Source organism: Athene cunicularia, assembly GCF_003259725.1.
Source record: "Athene cunicularia isolate RWA chromosome 1 unlocalized genomic scaffold, athCun1 chr1_part2, whole genome shotgun sequence".
Classification (NCBI taxonomy): domain Eukaryota; kingdom Metazoa; phylum Chordata; class Aves; order Strigiformes; family Strigidae; genus Athene; species Athene cunicularia.
In genome coordinates this window covers 82083338-82092129 of record NW_020799092.1, presented here as the reverse complement: position 1 = coordinate 82092129, position 8792 = coordinate 82083338, and the positions used below count along the sequence as shown (strand labels likewise).

The 8792-nt window shown below is 59.1% G+C and overlaps 1 pseudogene; it reads right to left on the bottom strand.

Annotated features, from left to right (window-relative positions):
* Positions 1-1402: 1402 nt before the first annotated feature.
* LOC113491273 lies at positions 1403-3792 on the bottom strand (annotated as a pseudogene).
* Between the last annotated feature and the right edge of the window lie 5000 nt (positions 3793-8792).

Genomic DNA, 8792 nt, shown 5'->3' with positions numbered 1-8792 from the left:
CTGCTGTTCCCATGCACAGGTACTACAGACTGGTTTGTCTTCCAAAGAGCCAGAGCACATTCTGGAACACACACACATCCTTCTTGGGCATGAATGGCAACACAGATCAACAGAGAGCGAGCAGTACCTTCCCCAGCACTCAACACAAAGAGCACAACCCAGCCCTTGTCTTCCTCTCCAGCAGATTGGGACTGGTGTTCAGCCCTGAAACACACACACATCACTCCCTCAATTCGCAAGCTCAGCGTTTTCATGGTCCCTTCAATATTAGCATGGGAATTAAGTTCAATTAAATCCATGGCTGGATGTCGAGCTAGTTACCCAGTAATTGGCACAGACCTTGGGTCTTCCCAGATCTGTATCTCCTCTGCTCGTTAGCTAGTCCAGCTTCAAGTTCCCCCGTGACCCGCACTCGCACGCAGCGCTCCCGCCCGTCGCTGGCCCTAGACACGGGCAGTCTCCAATGGCCGGGTCCCTCAGTGTTCCCTTCTGCTGCTGCTAGCAGCCAGGCCTCTGCACCCATGTCCCCGCCGCCTACAGAGTGGGGCCATGCAGAAAGGATTTGGAATTGCTCTCAAAAAGAGGGTAGGACAGACTGTGGTGATTCAGTGAAGGCTCTGTCAAACTAGCAAACCAATCAGATGTTTGCTTAGGTGTGACTGGCTCCTTTATCGCTCCTCCTTCCCATTTTCCATGCTTATACATTTCTGTCATCTTCCTTGACTCCTCCCTTTCTCCACCCCCATCTCCTCCCAGTTATTTCCTCCCCCTTGCTCCCAGGTTTGCTCCATCTGTGAACAGATTCGGGGTTTCAGGTGCTGTTAGCTAGCTGATGTGGTTTCCTGGGTACTGCTGTCCCTGCCAGATTCCTCTCCCCGAAATGACCCCAACTCTTTTTTCAATTATCTCTGAAGTGCAGCCACCTCTCACATAATTCCCCCTTAGCTACCCATGAGATCTGCTCTTCCTCACGGCACTGTGACTCCTGTCAGCTTCTCACTCTTCGCTATGGTCAGCAGTTTCTCTTGTCTTGCTCAGGAGTTTCCCACGGTCTGTTCAGTGAGGTACGGCTTATGCCAGGCCTTAATCATCAGCTCCTGTGCCTTCATGCACACCCCAGAGTTGTCTGCATGTCACATCAGTTTTTCCTCTCCTCTCTAGCTCCGATTTGCCAGTCTTCTCCATCCCATGGTGGCTCTGAGCACCCTTCTCTTGGCTTCAGCCCTTTGGAGGAACTCTTTCCCTTTGTGCCCTACGTGGCTGCCTGCAGCCTCATTTTGCAGGTGGCAGAAATGGAAGTCCCGGCCTTGCACAGGAGACTGAATTGGACTGCAGCATGGTTAGCTGTGAAACTTGGCAACTTTATTTCAAGAACTAAGTCAACTTGAGCATTTGTGATCGCTCAGAGGAGCGTGGGCAGGATGGAGCAGGCCTCTGGCACTGAGGCTGCCTTTGGGTCCGCAGGCAGTGAGTGTCCCAGCAGGAGGGTAAAGAATTGCAGCAGCTTCTGGAGTGGAAAGGGGCAGGAGCTAAACCTGCCCGGCTGTGCTGGTGTTGGACTGGGCCTCTGAAAGGGAGTTGAGGTGGTGAGAAAAGGCCTCCATGCCTGTGATGTTGGAGCAGCCCTTGCTGCTGAGTGAAGTCCCATCTGTTCCAAGATCCAGTTGTAAAAGTGCTGAGTGGAGATGTAGACTCTGGGCCGTTTTGCTCTGGCGCAGCCTCTCCCCCAGCTGTTCACCCCCCAAGCAGCCAGAAGTAGTCAGCACTCTTCAAGAGGACCACCGCTGTCCCCCTGCAGCGGAGGAAAGAGGGTCACGGTGGTGTCGTGTGGCCGCTGGCAGCACTAGGGCTGGCTCCTTCTCTCTGCCAGCACCCCCAGAGCTGTGTCCGCGGCACAGAGGCTCTGCTCAGGTGCTGGGGCCGACAGGACCCTGTCTGGGGGGGAGGGGGCCCGTGGGGTAGGGCTGCCGCTCATCTCTGCATGGCAGCACTGGCTGGGTGCAAGAGGGATGTTCCAGGGCTGGGAGCTGGACCTTGGCACTGCCAGGAGCACTGGGTGGGCTTTTTGGTCAGAGTCCTGGGCCTCTGGGCCAAGTGGGGCCCCGGGGCAAGGAGCTGCCGCTGGGCAAGGGGCGGTGAGCCCCGCCAGCGGTGGGGGCCCAGCGGTGGGAGGGCGACTGGCCCAGCAAAGCCTGCGCCAGGGGGTGTCTGGGCAGCTGTAGTGGGCTGCCGGTGCCGCTGTGCGCTGCCCTGTCACGAGCTCCTCCCTGGCAGGTGTCAATGCGGCCCTGCGGGGAGCCAGCGCACAGGTTGTGGGGGTGGACGGCTCCGCCTGCTGTTGCAGAGGTTGAGGTTGATGAGGCAGACCCAGGCCTCCCGCAGGACATCCATTGGTCCTGCGGCTGCGAGCACAGAAAGGAATTAATACCCGGCAGCTCATTGCCCGATCTCCTGCCCTGTCTGGGTGAGCCCATTCCCTGGGGTTTGGCTTTGCATCGCGACAGGCACCGTACTGGCGATTCCCTTCTGTCTGGCCGTGGGCCCTGGGCCAGGCCCATCTCTCTATGGACACACGTACCGGCAGCCGGGCTCTGGCTCTCGCCTTTGCTGTAGGAAGCCCAGCCCGCCTCCCCCCAGTGCTGAGCTCACACTCGGGATGTGAGCACTCTTTGGGAGCTCACATGTGACCATCGTGGCCCCTCAGCCACTGACGTAGCAGGTTGTCAGCTCCGACACCCACAGCCAGCCATCGGGCACACAGGCGAGCTGTACATAGTAGCCGCACTGCACGGGCTGGTCCAACTCCAGCAGCGCAACGTCGTTCCTCTTGCTGATGTTGCTGTAGTGTGGGTGAACCAGCAGCCACTTAATATTGCGCACTTGGGCCTCCGGGCCCAGCTGAGTCAAGCGGGTGGCCCCGACCACCACGCGCCACATGGTGATGTGCCTGGAAGGCAGATGGGGAGAGGGCTCAGAGGGAGCCCAGCCACGTGCTGCACAGCCCAGCAGTCCCCTGCCCTCTGCTTCATGTGGGGGAGAGGAAAGCAGCGCTACAGAGGCTGCGACTGCCCTTGCATGCCTTGGGCTCCAGGCGTGTCGAGCTGGAGGCTGTAGAAAGCCGTGGCAGGAGCCCAGCGCTCTCTTGAGCAGCCTCTCAGCTGGGCTCTGCAGTGCCCAGGCACTGGGCATGCTGCATGGAAAGGGGACAGGAGTAGCACATAGTGCTGTGGATGGGTCACCTGTGAGTGCCGGGGTGTTTCTCTGATCCTGGCCCTCTTTACCTGGCCTCAAGGAAGCAGTGGGCTGCTGTGAGGACCCACTGTGGGCTGATGAGGGACCCTCCTCACACATGCCCCGTGCCTGCTGCCCAGGGGTCCTGGATGCTGACAATCCAGGGCCAGGCCCCTGGCAGGGCGCCTCTGCCCCCCACCATGTGCGAGGTGTCATCGTCAGCAGCCAGGGACCAGAGCCAGCAGGTCCCTCTGCAACCAGAGCACCCAGGTGCCCTTCCCTGGGCCAAGTACCCAGGTACTCCAGGTACCCAGGATTAGCTGGCGCCCTTCCCCAGGCAGGACAGTCCCATTGTCTGAGACCTGCCCCCTCTCCTCTCTGAACTCCCAGCACTGAAGGGACACCACCCGCCTCAAGCAGCCCCTCAGCCCCTGCACCATGTTCTTACCTCTGTGATTGGCATTCTTGTGGTTGCGCAATCCCAGTCAGCAGCTGTCCCCCAGTCCCGCTCCACCCTGTCCCGCTGCCCTGCCGGTTGCTGCCTGGAGTAAGCAGCCCCATTGCCAGGCGATGGGGAAGATGTGCTGCAGGCAGGGCTTGGGACACAGAGTGCAGGCACGGGCTGGGACTAGGGCCCTGGCAGAAATAATTTGTGACTGGTCTTTAAATAAAGCAGGTTGTGTGTCATGCAGGAAGATCCCTTCCCTGCAAAGCAGACTGGGCGTGCAGCTGAGTGAGTAGGAGCAGAGGGAGGAAGCAGACCGCAGGGCGATGCTGGCTGCTCACAGCACCAGTGCTGTACCACGGCCTGTCAGGAACAGAGCCCAATACTCTCAGTGCCAGCCACAGTAACGTGGGAAATTGTTATTTTTCCCAGATGGGAGACAAGTGAAGGTTTGTGCTGCAGGACGTGATGGGGGCCCTCTGAGGTAATGCCCGGGGGGTGATCTGAGCAGTGAGGAGGGGAGAGAACAGACCTAGGGGAGAGGAGTGTGGCAGACTGTGAATGCCTCTGAGATAGCAGTCTGGAAGACAATGTGTTCCCGGAAAGGTGCTACAAGGGAAGAAACTGCTTCTGGCAGCCCAGCTTTTCTCCTTTGCTAACCACCTTCTCCAAAACCCCCTGATGGGTCCCCATCCACAGCCAGCCCCAAGCTGGCCAGGCCGTGCAAGACCCTCTCCCAGCCACTCCCCAGGCTTGGTGGTAGGACTGGGGGTGCTGCTTGGTGCAGCCTGTTGCTCTGCCTGGAGCAGGAGGGTGAGCTGAGCCCCAGGCAGTGCATCCTGGGTTTGGGGACATGTAAGGCCTCAGACAGCTCCAGGCCTGCAGCCAGGGGCTCCCGGGGAACAGGCTGGGGGAGCCCCTGGGGCCTTGGGGTCAGGGCTGGGGTGGCTGATGCTTGGACCTGGCTGCTGAGGCAGTGGCTGTGGAATGGGGGCAGAGCTTGTAGGACTGTCGGAGGGCGTTTGTGGTGCTGAGGGTTGTGCAGGGCGGCACTGGCAGTGGGGAGGAGAGGGTGCCCATAAGAGCAGAGCAAGGTTGGGTGGCGAGAGAGGAGGACTTGCAGGGTGGCCTGGAGCCCAGAAGCCCAGCTGCCCAGTGCCATGCTGTGCCCCCGGGACTTCCTGGCCCTGCACAGCGCCACAGCAAAGCTCCAGCACTGCTGCTGGGACCACCACAGCTGTATGCCGGGAGATTGCTCTCTGCTCAGGGCCACTCTGTGATGGAGCCACGCTCTTCTCTTCATCACGCTGAGCTGCTCTTCCACACCCTGCTGCTTCCCAGAGCTTGTCTCTCTCCCACCTCTTGCAGCTGTGAGAGGCTGTTGTGAGATAACATTTCAGAAGATGGAGCAGACACGTCTACAGCAGAGAGACTTCAAATGGGCTGGGAAGCTTGCAGCAGCTCTGCACAAAGGAGATGGCGTGCAGTCAATCATCAGATCCCCCCACCCTGCACACTGCATATTTAATAGCTCTTTGGGTCTCAATGTTTAAATCTATCTAATGAGCATTTAACTGCTTCTCAATATTTAATGCCTCAGTGTTGAGTGTAATAATCCCATGTATCACAGTGAGTGCTGGTCCATCACCCTGGGCACGGGGAGAGGCTGCAGAAGAGGTTTGCTCCATGACACCTGTGTGGATGTCAGCTTATCTCTGCACCATGAGCTCTTTCTGCTGCTCTGATGTCTGACTTCTCAGTGGTGCAGTAGAGGCTGGAGCTTGTCTGTGCTGGCTGGGGGTGAGGGCCTGGCGTCCTGCTGCCGGCCTGGGCTGGCAGGGTGGGGAGCTGGGAGCAGCTCAGGGCAGCCTGCGGCACGCCCTGTGCAGTGACACTGACCTCGGCCCACGAGCCCGTCCTGCACGGAGCGTCTCCTGCAGCTGCTGAGCTGGTTTGCAGCCCACCGGGCTGCAATCCTGACCAGGCAGCACCGCAGCTCTCACATCGCAGAGGCTGCGTCAAGACTTCTGGATGTGACTGCAGGGCCTTGCCTCCATCCCTGTGCGGGTGGTGACTGCAGACTGATTTACCCTGTCACTCACTGAAAGACAGTAGCCAGAAGAAGGAAGGGCCTGTTTATGTATTGTTTAGGAACAAGCAGGTACAAAACCAACAAGAGCAAATGTGCAGCTGGACCGTGCTTCCAAGTGCTGTCCTGTGCGGCTGGGTCCTGTGCGGCTCCCTGGGGCACGGTCCGTGGGGTGCTCAGTGGACTGTCTCCATTGCTCCCTTCGCCCAGCACTGGTTCAGTGCCACCCACTGTGGTGACTGAGACCCCCTGGCCAGGAGCTGGGTGACAGGACCTGCTGTGTGGCTCGTGCCCTTGTGCCCGCTGTGGGGGTGGCTCTCTGCAGTGCAGCAGTGCGCCACTTCTTCAGGGTCTGTTTTTCTCCTCATGCTCCCAGCTTTCTGTGGCCATTCCAGCAAAGGCAGTGATGTAATGTGGAGTGACCTCACTGCCCCGGCGGACCCTTGCCTATAAGCTTTTTGATGAACAGATGCCCTTGGTGCCAAAGGTGAGGTACATTGACATGAGTCATCACAACCAGGTTTTTGGCCTGCATAATGACGAGGACATGACCTTGAAGTTACCAGAGTAGCTCCTAAGGTACAGTTGGTGGGGATAGGGACAAGGAAGATGGTGTGAGCTGGCTGTGGTAGTGCATGCTCTTTGGGGATCAGAACACTGTCACTGTGTCAGGATGCCAGGGTTGGGCTGGTGTGAGTGCACAGTGTGCGCTCTGGGTGCCCTGGGCTCAGGGTCCTGCCCTGCCTGTGAGTACTGTGCGTTAGGATTGTGTTCCCGATTGTTTCATGGGTTTATGTGTCACAGCCTGTGCCCAGGATGGTCCTGTGGACAGGGCTGTGCTCACTGGCTGCTCTGCTCTGCCATGGGTCTGCCTGTGTCTTACTGGGAGCAGGTGCCATGTAGAGCTTTAGTCGTGGCAGAGACTGAGGGAGGCGATTGCCCGGCACTGCTGGATTAGGAAGGCAGGCATGCTTGGCAGCGTGCCCCGTCTGCATCGCCTTTGTACTCAGTATCCATGTGAGCATGCCAGGATGTGCCTACACCAGAGATGGTGAGGAGGGGAACACTGTGCCCAGATGCCATCTCACATGTGTACAGGAAACTCTGGTGCACTCACTGTCCCTGGAGCTCAGTCCAAGCAGATCTGGGGCAGTTACATCACGTTCAGCAATGCCGTGGCATGTTGCCCCTTTTCTGCAGCCTGTTTCCTGGGGCAACCGAGCACCTCCCTTGCACACATTCTCTCCAGGTTGCCCCGAGGCAGACAGCTGTGGCCTTCGCCCCACAGCCCTGAAGAGCTTTGGTTCCTGGGGCACTTCATGCCCTGGGCTTATGACTGCAGCAGCTACATCCTCCCTGGACAGGCTACAGATGTAAGGCAGTGCCTTTGTGCCAGCGGGGTCTGGGGCAACTGCTCATCTTCTGGCATGAGCCATGCCCTTGCCCCGGCTGCCTGCCTTGTGCCCCGCTGCCCTTTGCAGCGCTCCTCAGCAGGCAGGGCCCTCTGGCCCGGGAGGGGTTACAGAGGATCCTGCCTCTCTTATCTGCAGCACCAGTGTGCCCGGGAACATCACTTCCCAGGTGCTCACAGCAGGGAGATGCAGCCCCTGCCCTGCTCCAGACAGCTGCCTCCAAGCATGTCCTGAGCACCCACTGCGTGCTGCTCCCTTGGATGGGGAGAAACTGCCCTCTCTGGCGCGGTCTGCTGAGGGTCCCTCACTGCTGACTCGGAAGGGCTCCTCCACGTCTGGAAAGGTGCCTCTGGGAACCCCAGAGCTGCAGAGTTGTGCCCCAAACTGAGCACCACCACACTGAGCAAACCCTGCTGTGATCTCATAGCAGCCTGCTGTGTTAATATGTCCCTGTGAAATCATGTGGAATCACCCCAAACTGTGCTTGGCCTCCTTTGATTTAATGTCACTTCCCACCCCACTTACCTGCCTTTTCTAAAATTACCATCTCTATCGCTGTCCCCAGCCCAAGACCCATTCCCAGTCCCCACCCCAGCACCATCCCTGCCGCCACCCTGATCCCTTTTCCATCCCTGCCACCAGCACAGTCTCTATCACCTATCTCACCCCTCTCCATCCCTGTCTCCATCCTGGCAGCTCCCTCCCCGCCCGCAGATCGCTGCGACTGACTTCCAGGGTTTTTGAGGGAGAGAGATACCTGATTAATCCCAGAGTGAGCTGTAATCACATGGCAATAACTGCACGACTCGTGCTTATCTGAATGTGTAATCACAGCAATGAATAATATTCAGGGCTTAGCACCTCACTAATTAGCAGGCTGCCAGGAGGGGAGAGGCTGCTGTCAGCTTCCTGCAGCAGGTCCCATCCCTCTCCAGGCCCGGGCTCTGCTGTGGGGAGGGGAAATGACCCCGGTCCCCGAGTTACCAAGTGCCCCCACTCGAGGCCCAACACTTGGTGCCAGACAGCTCGCGCGCAGCCCTGACCCGCCGTGCACCAGGGACTCTTGTACCCCACAGCCCAGCTCTGGCTGGGAAACTGTCCCAGATCCTGCTGTGCTGCGGGGTCCTGGCTGCCCGTGCCCTGGGCAGCAGCCGCTCCCCACTTGGCCCTGTGTTCTCATGCAGGACGTGGTGGCGGGGCACCACTCCCTGAGCCCAGTGTCCCCCGTGACATGTGGGATGCCGCTGCAGCATGGGCACTTATGGGCTGCCCAGGGCAGGGGGGAGTCCCCGGGATCCCTGGGGGGGTTGAAGAGTCGGGCTGAGCCAGCGCTGAGGCATCTGGGGGAGTTGGGAACAGTCAGGGGGAGGGTCATGGTGGGGCTGGCGGAGCTCCAAGGGCTTTTCCAACCCAGATGGTTCTGGGATTCTGTGACACACCAGGCCATGCCATGCTGTGCTGTGCTGACACGTGGGTGGGCACCCAAGGGAGACGCTCCCAGTCCCTTGGCAAAGCTGCTGGCTCACAGTCAGCCCCTTGTCAACCTGCCGGTCTCTTCCAGCCTGTGCTAGCGAGGCTGAGTGTTTTGGTGCAGCATGGAGGTGACAGACTACTG